Source organism: Pongo pygmaeus, chromosome X (assembly GCF_028885625.2).
Source record: "Pongo pygmaeus isolate AG05252 chromosome X, NHGRI_mPonPyg2-v2.0_pri, whole genome shotgun sequence".
Lineage (NCBI taxonomy): Eukaryota > Metazoa > Chordata > Mammalia > Primates > Hominidae > Pongo > Pongo pygmaeus.
Window position 1 is genome coordinate 77,481,876 of NC_072396.2, and position 15,342 is coordinate 77,497,217.

The 15,342-nt window shown below is 37.7% G+C and overlaps 1 long non-coding RNA gene across 1 annotated transcript in view; it reads right to left on the reverse strand.

Moving 5' to 3' along the window:
- Positions 1-15,342, reverse strand: part of LOC129023953 (uncharacterized) — a 48,210-nt gene continuing 32,868 nt past the window's right edge. Inside the window, exon 5 of the long non-coding RNA XR_010125336.1 lies at positions 1-15,342. This exon is cut by the window's right edge and continues 14,707 nt beyond it. This is a non-coding gene — a long non-coding RNA (uncharacterized LOC129023953).

The following is a 15,342-nucleotide window of genomic DNA, read 5'->3' on the forward strand; positions in this document are numbered from 1 at the left end:
TTTTTGATGGAAAAGTACTGCAAAAGCAGATTAAAAACATAGAATAACCTTACAGTCATTAAAATCATCTGGTGAAAGAGAAATGAACACAGCCATGTCCTAGCATAGGGATGAAACTAGAAAACAAAGGATAGAAATGCAAAACACGTGCGCACGCACACACACACACACACACACAAAAAATCAGGTCACTAACAAGTTTGGTTTGTAATAAGAGAAATTGTCAGAGAAATATGCCCACAAAAATGTATCCGTAAGTATGTTAAATATTTTATGTTCAAATTTAATAAAAAACTAAGTCCTAATATTTAAAAGGAAAAAATTTAATCAAAAAATAAAAGAAATGTTTTAAAACGATCCTGGTCCAAATGAAAGATTTCTATGCATTCACATCTAAAGAGAGGAAAATGTTCTTGTTAAGAGCCACCTAAAAATGTCATCAATATCCGTACACACTAGAAAGAAAGAAATATAGCAATAATCTAAGTTAGTTCTGCATGTTTTAATTGTGCCATGCCTTTTTTTTTCCAGATATTTGAAAATGAATACCTATGGCCTTTTATAATTTTTTTAATACAAAGTATACTGGAGGAAAAGAAAATATTCTTTGTAACCCTAAGTCATAGATATATATTTGAACTTATTACTTCCTTTAAAAAATTGACTGAAGGCCCTCAGAGAATATGGAGGAAATACCAAGGAATAAAAGAGAAAGCATCAGATGTTCAGGTAGTGGACATCAATTTACATAACATACTGACCTACATTAAAAATAATAGCTTAAAAAAAGAATAATTTTTAAATCATAAAACTATTTTAATGTAATTGTTTCACTTTAATCAAGGAGGAAAAGAATGAATAGTGATGCCAAAGATATCACATCTAGAATAGAAAATATTTGTGTTAATTTTTGGAAAGCCTGTGGTAATATCGCTATGGCTGCCTCATAATCCCAGTACATTGAAGTTGCATCTTAATACTTCAGAGTCAACGTCAAGATTTTTATTGCAAAAGTTAAACGATTCTTGATTTTATATGTTACCATGACCAAGCTCATTAGCTTAATAAAATGTGTAAGCAATTAACAAAAGCATCACATGAATGTTCCAGAGCAGCATAATCCATTAGATAGCAGAAAAACAAAATGTGGTATATAAGCAAATTGTGTATCTAAACAAATACATACTAATAGATGTGGTATATAAACAAAACATGGTACATAAACAAAATGAATGACAAACAAAATGTGGCATATACACACAATGAAATATTATTCAGCTATAAAAAAGAATAAAGTTCTGGCATATGCTATAACATGGATGAACCTTGAAGGCATTGTGCTAAGTGAAATATGCCAGAAGCAAAAGGACAAATATTGTATGATTCCACTTATACAAAATATTTGGAATAGGCAAATTCAGAGACTGAAAGTAGATTAGAGGTTACCAAGGGCAAAAAGGAGAAGGAGACAAATGTACTATACTAATTCAAGATATTAACAATAGGGAAAACTGGGTGTGGAGCATTTGGGAACTCTCTGTACTTTTCTGTAAATAAAAAATATTCTGAAACAAAACATTTATTAAAAAAAAAAAAAAAACAGGATGACATCCACCCTCATAAAAATTTACCCTATAAACAGATTAACACATATTTTGAATTTTCTATGTGCTAAACCATACTTACTACAAATTCAGTAAGTCAAACTGAACCAAGTTTATAATATCCTTGTAAAATTCCAGGTGTGCAAGGACAATTTTGGAAAACCTGTTTTGTGCTATAGCGGTAAAATACAGGTTAAATAGCCTGGACTCGTGTGTATTTGAAGAAAATTACTTAAGCAAGTGTAAAATGGTTAACACTGCAGTATAAACTAAAATGTTTTGGAAGAGCAATTTGAGAAGAACTTTAGTAAATAAGAACTATTCTTATTTTTACCAACTTTTTCAAGGATGTCATCATATAGAAATCATAGAACTACTCACAAAAAGACACAAGGATTAAGTTTTAACTGCACCATTTTTTTGTGAAAGGGACAATCTAAAGTCTTATTAATAAAGAAATGTTAAATTATGTCACATAAATTATGATATCCATGAATTTTCATTTCACACTAACAGTCAAGTATTCTGATGCATAGTCCAGAGTCACATGTTAAACACTAAAATTGATGCTATTAAAAACATAAAATTGAATGACTTGTGTATGAAAAGCGGTCCTGTTTAAGCCATGCAAAGACCATGGGGCAAGGCAGACAAGTTTCTATGAATATGACAGTCATGACACACCCCATAAAAATTACTTATGACTCAACCAAGAACACAAGCAGTATGAAGCAATGGGCATGCAACAAACTATAGATCATGAAATATTATCAGAACTGTTTCTGATATAGCTCTGCTACTGTTACTATGTTACATGCACTCTTATTAAAAAGCCCCCTACATTAATTCTAGTAAGTAAATTTTCTGTTACAAAAGTCCATATAGGCATTTATACCATGTGACATCTAGCAGAAATATATATAATAGCAGCAAGGAAAAACAAAAAACCTGGGTAGAATTAACACAAAATAGATTAATAAAAACATTCAAGACGGAGACTAGTAAACTGTTGAAGTAGGAAAGTCAAGAGTCATGAAAAGTCATTGACTCAAACATTATTAAAATAGAACCAAAAAATTTAGAGTATACAGAATGGCATCACATAAATGAGTCTAAATATAGATAGGCAGCAAGAGGCACAATAAATAGCAACATTTATAGTACTTCCACAATCAAAATAATTCTATGCTATCACAGGAAAAGACAGTCAATGACACGAACCAGTGAGTCCAGAAGTCAAATAGATGAGAATTTAGTATTTGATGTGTAGAACGTTAAGTGAGTGAGCAGGCACAGGGGTACTTGCCTGCAGTCTCAGATACTCAGGAGGCTGGGTCGAGAGAATCACTTGAGCCCAGGAGTTCAAATCTAGCCTGGGCAACATGGCAAAACCCTGTCTCTTAAAATAAAAAAAAAAAAAAAGAGTGAGCAAAATGTAGATTTTTCAATAAATAGTATTGGGACAACAGCTAGCCATTTAAAATAAAATGTGAAATCATTATATGGCTACCAACCTCAAAGTAAAATCCAAAATGATCAATAACTTAAAAATAACTAAATCATGAAAGTACTTGATTTCCTCTGACCTGCTAAAAGCTATATTCAAAGATTTCCTAAAATTGAACCATTTTTGCATGGTTGGTATGAACACCACTTGCCCAATTGTGTATTGATCATAAATTTGCTCCTGGATTCTTGTTGCCAAATTTTTATTTACGTTATTTCCTTATATATCACTACTAAAAATAGGCTACAGATTTTTCAGTTTTTATCAAGCTATAAATATGCCAACTTCATAATAAGGCCATTGTCTTTCATATGCAGAGACCATCTCTGGAAGGTTGAAGGTTGCTTGTATCTGTTAAGGAGGAAGGAAGATTGAGAACTGGGAATCTAAAAGCAGAAAGAAGACTTTTAACTAAAACTACTTTAGTACAAATTGAATTTTGTACTATTTCCCATTTGCACATATTACTTTTTTTAAAACAACTTATAATCTCATCTCTACAAAAAATTAAAAAATTAGTGGAGAATGGTGGCCTGCGCCTATAGTCCCAGCTACTCAGGAGGCTGAGGTGGGAGGATCACTTGAGGCCAGGAGGTGGAGGTTGCAGCCAGCCAAGATAGTGCCACTGCACTCCAACCTGGGTGACAAAAGGACACCCTGTCTCAAAAAAATAAAATTAGCCAGGCGTGGTGGCACGTGCTACTCAGGAGGCTGAGGTGGAAGGAGTGGAAGGATTGCTTGAGCCCGGGAGGTCGAGATTGCAGTGAGCCATGATCTCGCCACTGCACTCCAGCCTGGGCAACACAGTGAGACTGTCTCAAAAAAAAAGAAAAAGAAAAAAAAGAAGTGCCACTGGACTGCAACTTATAAATGATTAAAATGGTAAATTTTATGCTATATATATTTTACCACACACAAAAGGAAAAACAAATCACCTGAATCTTCCAAACATTGTATATAGAAAATTTCTGTTCTCACTCTGGATACACCTGCCCCATTCTCCTAGCACCTAGAGGTAACTGCTTTCATATCTCAGTGCTATATGTTTAAAAAATATAAGTAAACATACATGTTTCACCCATTTTCTTCCACAAAAGAAAACTCATTATATGTATTATCTTTATATGCCTTTGTTCACTTAATATATCCTTCAAATTTTCTACTACTGCATAGACTGCCACCTCATTCATTTCTAAAGCATTCTAGTATTCCACTGTGAGAATCTACCAGTTTATCCAGTCCTTTATTGATGAGCCCCTGGATCGTTTCCAACCTTTTGCTATTACAAAATATTCTTCAATGTTACATATACAACTTGTTTCACTTTTTCAGCTATGTAGGATAATTCTTAGAAGAGGATTCACTGGATCAAATAAAGGCGACTTTAATTTTTTTTTCTCCCTTCCCTCCAGGAAGGCCGCCTCTACTCAGCCAGCAGCAGGAAACAGCCTGCTTTGGAGGTCAAATGGAGTGCTGGGTAGGGCCAGCTCAAACCTATCCCCAGCTCTTTTGAAATTCCAGATCCCTGGCTTTGTCTTAAGCAAAAGTACTGTGGAAGCTGCAGCGTTTCCTCTTCCTTTCCAGAAACTGAGCAAGAAAAGCCACCCTGGAAAGTGTACGAATGCTGCCTCATGCCCAACAAGCCACAGGGCCTGGACGCGCTAACTGCAGCCCCACAGCCACCACCCACCAGAGCCCAGGGAGATTCCCCAGGGCAACTGTTACTTTGATAAATATCTCCAAAGTATCCTTCATAAGTATTACATTATTTTGCATTCCAGCATTCTGTAAGTGCCAGTTTTCCCACAGTCCTGCCAACAAAGTTCTCAAATATTAACTTTCTGTAGCTTTTCACATTTCTCCTATAAATGACTTAAGCATGCTTTTATATATTAAAGTGCCATTGGTTTTCCTGGAAACTATCTGTTCATGACCATTGCTCATTTTTAACTAGGGTCTTTTAATTTTCCTTATTTTTTTAGAAGCTTTTTATATATTAATGGAGATAGCACTTAATATGTGTTGCAAATATTTTTTCCAGTTTCTTGTTTCTCTTTTGACTTCATTTAGAGCATTTTGACACAAAATATTTTATTTAAAAAAAATTAATATTAATATTTAAATATTTAAAAATATTTTTTATGTAGCTGCATTTATGAATCTTATTTTATGGCTTCTATGTTTGAAGAAAGAAAGATAAAGATGTGTTTACAATGCAGTGAGCAAAGGATAGTTTCATTAACAAATGGAATATGTAATTAACTAGGAAAGAGAAAAGAGTAAACCCTTTTCACTTAAATATCAGGTTAATTAAGAAATAAAAGACTTTGGAAGAATATGAAAAAAATATACACAAATATACTGATTTAGTCTCAGAGTTCAGAATTCCTTTCTAAAAATAAATCTGTTAGGTACAAACTGCCCCAAGAAGCTTCTTGGTGCTACCCGCCCCTCCCCACTCTGCAACTCCCCTCCATGCTGCCCCAAGCCTCTTTACATTTCTAAGCCCTTATCTAGGCGCCGCAGTGAAGCCAGCAGACTACCTATCAGGCCTCACTGCTACAAAGCAAACCCCAATTACAAACCATCGGGACTGCACAGGGGGAGGTCGTGGGAAGCATAAACAAACTTTACCTACAACCTCCGGTACCATAAACGTCACAAGGTGATAATGTGGCAGAATTAACCAGCAAACAACCCCGGGATGCGGCCATACCAAAGAACTCCCTCAAACTCCCTCCCCAATATAAACCCCTCATTCTGTAAGCTGGCTGCTGCTGCCTCCTTTGTCTGTGATAAAGCAGCCAGCGGGTTTAATAAAAGCTTGTCTGAACTTGGGTCTTGCTCTCTTGTCCTTTCTCCCGGCTGACCTTACAAAATCAAAAGTCAAATATTTACTTAAATACGTTAAACTCAATTAAATTTCATGTCATGACACTTATCAATCTTTTATCTTAGGAATTCTTCTTTTGGTATTAGGAATAAGAAAAGGATTGACATGCTTAATATCCTTAATATTTTAAGCACTCTTTTCCATTTTTTTTTCTTTTTTCTTTTTCTGGTTCAGGTTTGAGCATTGATAAACACTCTTTAAAGAGAAACATTTTAATGTTTTGGAAGTGCTTTCCATAGTAATAAGCCTGTCCTCCCTTGACTCCTCAGCCCAGCTGACTAGCCTAGCTAGGAAAGAGCCAGTCAGGATGACAGTTAATAAGAACTCAAGCTCATGCCTGTATTCACAGTGCTTTAGGAGGCTGAGGTGGGAGGATCACTTGAGGCCCTTAGGTCAAGACCAACCTGGGCAACATAGCCAGACCCCATTCTCTAACAACAACAACAAAAAAAATTAGCAGGGGGTGGTGGGAGGCTGAGGCAGGAGGATCACTTGAACCCAGGAGTTCAAGGTTGCAGTGAGCTATGATCATACCACCGCAATACAGCCTGTGCAACAGCCTGTACAATCCTGTCTCCAACAAAAGAACCCAAGTTTTCAATATGCATAGCCACATATAAACTAGAACTTAAGCTCTAAGGAGTCCTGTGAAAGCAGAAACCGAGTAAGTAGAAGCCCTAGGGTAGAGAAGGGCATAGAAAGTCAAACAAGAGAGCAAAACAACCTGAGGCAAGATGATGACAAAGCAAAAATGCAGCGCAAACATGAACATGCAAACATGAACACGTTGGCGGGCGCACACACATATTTTCTCCAGATGCCTCGATTTCCTAATAGCTTTCTAGTTCCCCTTACTGAGAGGCATAGCTACATACCAGTTCCTTTGGTGGATTTCCAGTAAAATCCCTATCTCCCTTACTGCTCACAATCCCTTGCAGCCTTGCTAATTACAGCCCCCTCGTTTGATCTAGTATTTGTGTTCTTCACAACAAAAACTTTACTAAAACCACAGGCAAAATATAAAAATGTATCGTCATATAATGAAGAATAAATCTAGTCTTTGTCTCCTGTTCCTGGTACAGAGCTTCAGAGAGGCTTGGAATTTCCTGATTAATGGAAATGTCTTTGTTATTCATAAGGAGCCCCTTTGGACTATACCTGAGTTTATACTTAGGGGTGACTCAAGGTAGGCCCTCATAGTTTCAAAGGACGAGCTGGCCATGCCAGACAGACCAAGCATATGACTAGAGGGTGGCAACTTTTAGCCACACCCCCAGATATTGAGAGAGTAAAGAGGAGCTGGAGAAGGAAGTTAATCATGTGGCCAATAAAACTCTGGAAACTCAAAGCTCAAGGAGCTTCCTGGTGGGTGAACACTTTGTGTGCCTGCTAGTTAGTGTTAACTCTGGGTAATTAGTGTCAGAATTGAAATGAATTGCAGGATACCCAGTTGGTGTCAGACAATTGGTGTCAGAACAGTCTCTATGACTCATTATTCACCTACCAACTAACAAAATTATTAACTTTTTTCCACCAAAGTAGTACATTTTCATTAAGGAAAAAAAAAGGATAACCAACATGAACATTTTGGTGGCTACACTTCAACATTTTTAACTCTACTAGGAAAATGCATCAAAGAGGTTATAAAACTTACCTCAATTTTCAATATGGAGGAAGATACTATTATCTATATCAAATTATGCCCAGATACCACAGCCAATCTGTGTTTTTAAATCTCGTCAAATGAAAAGGCCTATTATTTTAAACAAACTTCCTATATTCTAATTACACTGATGTGAAACCACACAATAAAAATCTAATATTCCCTTGTACTTCTTTCTTAAAGAATGGTTCCGGGCCGGGCGTGGTGGCTCACGCCTGTAATCCCAGCACTTTGGGAGGCCGAGGCAGGTGGATCACAAGGTCAGGAGATCGAGACCATCCTGGCTAACACGGTGAAACCCCATCTCTACTAAAAATACAAAATAATTAGCTGAGCATGGTGCCTGTAATACCAGGTACTCGGGAGGCTGAGGCAGGAGAATGGCGTGAACCCAGGAGGCGGAGCCTGCAGTGAGCCGAGATCACGCCACTGCACTCCAGCCCGGGCGACAGAGCGAGACTCCGTCTCAAAAAAAAAAAAAAAAAAAAAAGAATGGCTCCTTCCAAATATTTGAACGCCAATTTCCAAGTAAACTGTGGGGAAGGAATGACATCCAAATTTTTTAATTAACACAATTCTTTCAGGTAACTCTATGCATAGTATGAGAGCAAAAGGAAGCAAACAAAAACAGCCAATATATCAAAGATTTTGTTTAAAATCCTGTAAGCTTAGGTTATTGTCTTTAACTTAATCTAAAGGACTGCCAATATTTTTAGCATGCCCCAAATACAACAGGAATCATGTATTTAAACTCACTCTTATTAAACTGGCCCACTTCTGCCCTTAAGCAGTTTGCATGTGATCAGTTACAGAAGGGTCCAGTATTTAACTATTTTACACATTCAGCTTATGTGCACAGACTGAGACTAGTATCCTTAGGAAGACCTGCTGCCAAGGTTGGCCTTTTACTAGATTGTTTGTGCAAATAAAAGTGGGTCATGTTGAATACCTGCTTTCCTTCTGAGAATCTGGAATTCTGGTACATGCAAAGCAGAAAGTGCCTACAGGACCAACCTACAATAGAAACTTTGGGTGCCGAGTCTCTAATGGGCTTCTCCAGCAGAAACATGGCATACGTGTTGCCAAATTTTTATTGCTACAAGAATGCGCTCTGTATGATCACTCATGGGAGGGAGAGAGCATAAGGAGGCCTGCACACTGGTTCCTCCAGACTCTACCTTCTCTTTTTCCCTTATGCTAACCTTAGAAAGGCTATATATGCTTATTATGTTGCTGTAACAAGTCTTAGCTGTATGACTTTATGTTGAGTCCCATGATCTATGACCCGCAAGACACTGTCTACTTTTCGGCATTAAGTTGCCAAACCATAGAGGCAACGTTTCTTTTTTTCCAACTTTCAAAATGCATTTTCACAATTACAGTTAAATAGTAATGTATTTATAATATAACAGTTAGATGTTTCTGGTTATAATTCTCCTGTTGCACTTTCATTACTAGGTTAGAACTGTCAATAAATGAGATTACACATACAGAACACAAAACCACAGCTCAGTAATTACTTTTGACTTAGAATAAAATGTTACACTGGTTTTTAGGCAAAACGGTGCATTTACCTAGCAAAGCAAGACTTTTTTTTTTTTTGGGCAAGGTACCTTTCTCCACAAAAAAGGAACAATGGTATTTCCCAAATTTGTTTCCTAATCTCATTCACAGCAAGACACTTTTCTTCTTTAGTGATGCAGAAGATCCTTTTACATATTAAACTAAAATATATAGTTTATGTCCTACTTTCAGTTAATGTCATTACTATCAAGTTCCAGGCTAATAAAAACAGGAAGTTGGGGGACCTCCTCTTTCAGCTTTGGTACCCCCCCCCTCTGTCTCTGTAAGGGGGAGCTTCTTCCTTCTGTCTTCTCTCTTCCTTCTTGCCTATTAAACTCTCCACTCAAAACCACTCCACGTGTGTCCGTGTTGTTTTATCTAAACCGGCCTGAGGAACAAGAACCCTGGTGTTCCTCAACTCATCAGAGCCATACCATTTTGGTGCATGGGCCGGAAAAGGAAAATTCAATCATCAGACTGGTGAGGATGGAGCGGATTTCAACTTCAAATCTGTCCTTTAATCTCAAGGCTCTCTTCCAGCTACCCTGTCACCAAACTTTCTATTGGTGGTCTCTTACCCTCTCTCTGTGTGTTTAATGTGCGGGAATCTTTACAGTTTAGGGAAAACAGGTCTGTTAGAAAAGATCGTGAATCACGGCAGGTAGTAACTCAATAAATGTTTCTTTCTCTGTTTTCTCTGGCAAGCACATGGTATTTCTAAGTCGCCTAGTAGAAATCAGGCTCTAGGCCTCTTTTGGGAACGGGAAGTTTTTGCTTTTAACAGTTAGGAGTAAGATGTCTTCCCTAGCCCAATTTTAGTCTCGATATTGTCCCCACTAGCAGGAAAACGGCCATTTGGCTCCTATGTTCCTTTAAGGCATTGATTTTGTCTCCTATTAAGACAGTACTGAATTAGTAAGGGGATTTTTGAGTCCGGAAGTTAACCAGAACCATTCTTCTACGAGTAAATGCTTTAGCATGGGCTATAATAGCAGAATACACAGTTCAATCTAGCACTCCCCCTCCTTTAAAGGGGCCTTGCCCAATTACATGGTTTTTCTTAAAATCCGTGTTTTGGAAGGCACACAGGCCATGCAAGTCTAAAAGGTCAAAGGGAAATAAAAGGCAGAGAACTGATTGCTTGGGGACAGCATGACTAAGGAACTCAGTTCCTCTGGTGCCATGGCTTGGAGGGTCACACCTGCAGTCATGGGCGGCACATTTAAGCGGGTGCCGGGAATCCAGGAGCAACAGAGAGAAAATAGTTGGGGGGACGCCCTCTATTGTTTTCATCTCCACCCTGGATTACACACCGAAAGGAAGGAGACTAAAAGGACGCTTTTATACTCTCACTTCTTTTTCTAGATGGGTAACAGATCATCTTCAACGTGCACTCCCATGGAGTGTATGTTGAAGCACTGGAACTCCTTCGACCTTGAAACTTTGAAGAAAAAGTGGCTTATTTTCTTTTGCACAAGGGTATGGTCTTTTTACTAGACCTTTGCAAATGTTGCAAGATCAACCCAGCTCTTTTAGAAACCATATCGGGAAGGCCCAGGGAAACTAGTTCCCCAAAATTAAAAAAGTAACTTTCAAGGAAATCATCTGATGGTCCCTCTTATTTTGGGCCCCTTTAATGACCTTAGGCAAGTAAAGGGAAACTGAGGCTGATTTTCTGATGACCGTATATAGAAGCTTTCCAAAATTTAACTCATGTATTTGACCTCATATGGAGGGATGTTATGTTGCTGCTAAGTCAAACCCTCACTGCTGCTAAAACAGGCAGCTCTGCAAGCAGAAAATTTTGGAGATGAGCAATATGTCTCCTATAGTGGGCCAGAAGGGAAAAGAGAAAAATAGGGAAGGCAAAGAAATGGGGGAAACACCATTCCCAATAGGAAGAGAGGTATTACTTCTTAACAACCCTAATTGAAACTCCTTTCTAAGGTGTTTTTCCTTCTTTTGTGGTTTAAAATGGCTTTGATCTCTTTTATAATGTTCTTCCAACCTAGGAAAAGTTAATTTGCCAAATCTTAAAATGCTTGGCATAGAGTTGAGCTAGGGGAAAGCGGACCCAGAAGCCTGATGTGCCGGCAAAAGGGTAAACATTTCTTACCAGTTGGGCTTTTGACTTCTCTCTCCCTGTGCAAACCGGTAAAAGGGATAATAAGGATCACTGTTGATGTTCTCTGTAAATGTATAATTAATGAAAAAGGATTTGTAAGGCTGGTCTTAAGCTGTAGACAATCTTGTGTGCTTTGCATGTCTTTCTATATGGTTCTGTCAAAGAAAGGGAATCTTAGGTTAGGATGCAGGCCTAGGACCCCACAAGCCTGCTGTTCAAGCCAGTCCAGCAAAGCAGTCGGTGGCAAAGTCGGCTACAGGCCTCCATCTTGTTTCATGTCTTTGGGAATGTCATCTGTAACTGCATGGCAATACTTTGTTTTAGTCTCTGCCATTTTACAATGGTGGCTGTCTTTTTGTGCTAAATCAAATAAGCCAGTTTGTCAATCTGGGTGGTGCCAGCTGATCCATCAAGGGCAGGGTTTACAAAATATCTTAAGTACTGAGGGTCAAAATCTTGTGGCCTCCAGCTCCTGGGCCATGGTTTCTAATCATGTGGTTAGTTTCTTGGTCTGGTCCCCAGGCAAGAGGGAAATATATCTTGGGAAGCCGCTGTTATCGTCTTTGTTTTAGACTATAGACTGTAAACCAGGCTCCTCCCAAAGTTGGTTTAGCCTACGCCCAGAGATGGGCAAGGACAGCTTGAGGGCTGGAAACCTGGAAACAAAATGGAGTTGTTTGGGTGGGATCTCTTTCACTGTCTCAGTGACAGTTTTGCAATGACAGTTTCAAAAGCTGTCTATCACTCCTTTAAAAATACCTTGTACACTCGTAATTAAATCATAACCTAATTAAGGCTCGTTGGTTTCACCTATAAGGGTACTTTCTGTAAAGTTCAAAAGCCGAAAATCTTAACTGCTTGGTGTGGCTAAAGTCAAGTAACAAGGGATTTAAAAGGATTTTCTTAAAGAGTGCTCAGCTTAATTAGAAGTAAATATTCAAGTTATAGGTATATTTAAAGGCCTTTATGCTTTTTCTCTTCTTGAATCTTGCTTTTCTGGAAAAGGGCTCTTTTCTTCTCAGTTGACTGAATTATTTTTCTCCGTTTTTTGTCTTATCCCTCTTAATGCATGCATAAAAAGCCCTAAAATAACTTCTGGTAGTATGGGACTCCTGGGGAAAAACAGAGGAGGCACCACAAACCCTGTTTTCAGAAAAAGCCTGTTTTCCTCATGAAACCCCGGGAATTAAAAGGAGATAGATCCCTCTCAAAATCAAAGGCTTTATTCTGTTTTGCACTGTGTTATCGGACGGTTTTGAGTTTTGGGGGTTATCAGAAATTACTTTGCATTATGAGAGAGCTTTGGTGTGTAATAACTAGGTAGAAAATACACAGTAAGGGATGGCTAATAGTAGTTACAAAACAGACAAGCATGCTCTTGGCCACCTGGAAGATAAAGAAACATCCCCATCCCCCACTGGGAGATGAGACTCCCATCAGGGATGGGCTGATTACAAAATAAGCCAATTGGCTTTGGGTTGCCTTGCAATGAAATGCATGGTCGAAGCACTACACCATCTTCTCCCATAGCATCTATACGGTCTTTTCATGAATTAAGCATTAAAATAGAAGCACAGCAAGGAGGTCTTAAGACACTAATCTGCCCTTTAGTAAAAGGGTTACAAAAGGTTTGTAAAGATTTCACCTCATGGTCAAATTGGTTAGGATTAGACGGGATAATGTATAAGGGTTCATGGAAACGAACTGGAGTTAACATTGATAAACTAATGCAAGGAAAAATTTTGCTTTGAACAAAATTTTCATATCATAGTAAAGGCTGATGAAAGGCTTTTGCCTTTTGAGTTATTTTTACAAAATAATTTATGGCAATCTGGAAATTGTCATTACTGCTGCCTGGCTTTCTGGATGGTTCAGAGGGCCCCTGAAATATTCAGAAAAGAGGTAAACAAGATCACTTGACATCTTTAGTCATATGAGACTGCCAAAATGATGTCCAATCTTCTTTATTGTTATAAAGTTATATTGTTATAAGTTATATTTTGGTGAATAAATACTAATATGTTCCAAAATTGTATGGGATTTCTAAAATTCTAATGTCTAAGTATATGCTATCAATCATAATTAAGGGTAAAGTTATTGTAAACCACGAAGATAAGTAAACTTCTTTCTTAGTCATATATTTAACTGTAACTATCCTGGAAATTTGTCATTCGCAGACAATTGTTGTCTTCCTTTGTTCCTTCTCGAAAGACAGTTTATAATAAAGCTATATTAGGGACTTTAACAGGTGTTGTTAAATGTAGGTTTTTAATAGCCTTAAAGATTGTAACATTGAAATAAAGAATGTAGGGGACTCAAAGAATTGACATGTTGACAAATACCAAGCAAAACAAAAGTTAACTAAGTGGACTACACTCAGAAAGTTAAAGCAACCTTTTTGACTGCTGCTTGGAATATTGCTAATCCTTGTTTTGATTTTCAGAGTCAAGGAAAGTTATTTTAAGCTATTTATGGCCTTTAATAATTGAGTAAGGTATACCCCTGTGAACAAAATTTGGAGCATGTTTATTTTTCTCTGCCTGGTTCCTCTAGAATTTGGAAACTATCTGTGAGTACTCTTAACTTATGGCAATATAGTTGTTTGCATCAGTGCAATACGAATCCATTTTTGTCAACAGGACACAACTGGAAAAACTGGTTATTTTACCAAGGCTTTGACTGAAAGGGTGTGTTTCCCTTTAAGGAATCAAGCTTGACGTGCAAAGCCAATAAAAGCCCCTTGGGGAGAACTGGCCTCATACCTTGTCTGCATAGTCCCCACACAGGGTTCCTAACCTGTGGTCAGTAAAGAATGTCACTTTCTAACAGGTATAGAAGCTCAGAGTTTATCTTGGGACCTCAAGAGGACAGGATCACCCAACTCACAGGTATTAGAGGATACAACCCATGGCTGGGCTTGGCTTTAAGTCTTATCTGAAATTCCTTGTGGAACACAGTTTCAGCAAAGCCAATCCAAAAGGCCTATGTAAAAATAACCATTCTTGCTGCACTTTATGCAAATAATCAGGCCAAGTATAAGACTAAAGTTTATTCATAGTTTTTACCAAAAATGAGGACTGGAGAGAAAAATTTTGCTCCAAAGCTTATCATAATTTGTCATTAAAGCCTACTCTCAATAATTGTTTTTAAACTTTTTGCCTACGTTTTAGACTAACCCTGCTTATTCCTGTGAATCAAGTGGTGATCTTCTGCAGCTTGGAATAAAAGAATAGGGATGGGTAAAGTAAAAATGTGAATCAATATGCTAGTTCTGGGCAATTATCTTGCAAATTCTGCCAGGTAATTAAAGTAAGTGCCCATAACCTGGAGGTTTCTGTTTGGGAAAATAAAACCAGGGAACTTCATAGACCCCCAAAGGGGAATGCTATATCTTGGCAAGTAAAATTTTAGATGGAAATTATATACCACACCACATTTGTGGGAACTGCTGTCCTCACTCTACTATTTGCAATAGCATCACACATGGTAGCACCTTCTAACTGAAATATTGGACAGAGAGTTTCCATTGCCGTAGTATTTTGCTTAATTATTATCCTTATAGCAGGGATAATAGTTGACAAAAAGGAAGCATGAAAGTTTTACTATCACTGAGTCTGCTAGGACTTTTTATTAGGTTTAGTAATGTAGTTTTAAATGAAACATGCTACTTTTGGATTAACAACTCTAGTAAAGTAGAGGAAATCAAATCAAAATTATTGACAGGCTCAGGGAAAATGCCAGCTTCAGCCTCAAGTGGCTACAATCCCTCTTTAATAAATTCCAGTCTTCTTTATGGAATTGGTTAACCCCTTTATTAAGCACTCTCTTGCTTATATGTCTTGTATTGATATTTGGACCCTGTATATTCAATACTATAACTCAAATTGTTTCTTCTCGCCTAGAAGCAATCTAACTTCAAATGGTGCTGTAAACTGAACCACACGCCATTCTTCCGAGGATCCTTAGATCGACCCCAGAAGGAGCCTT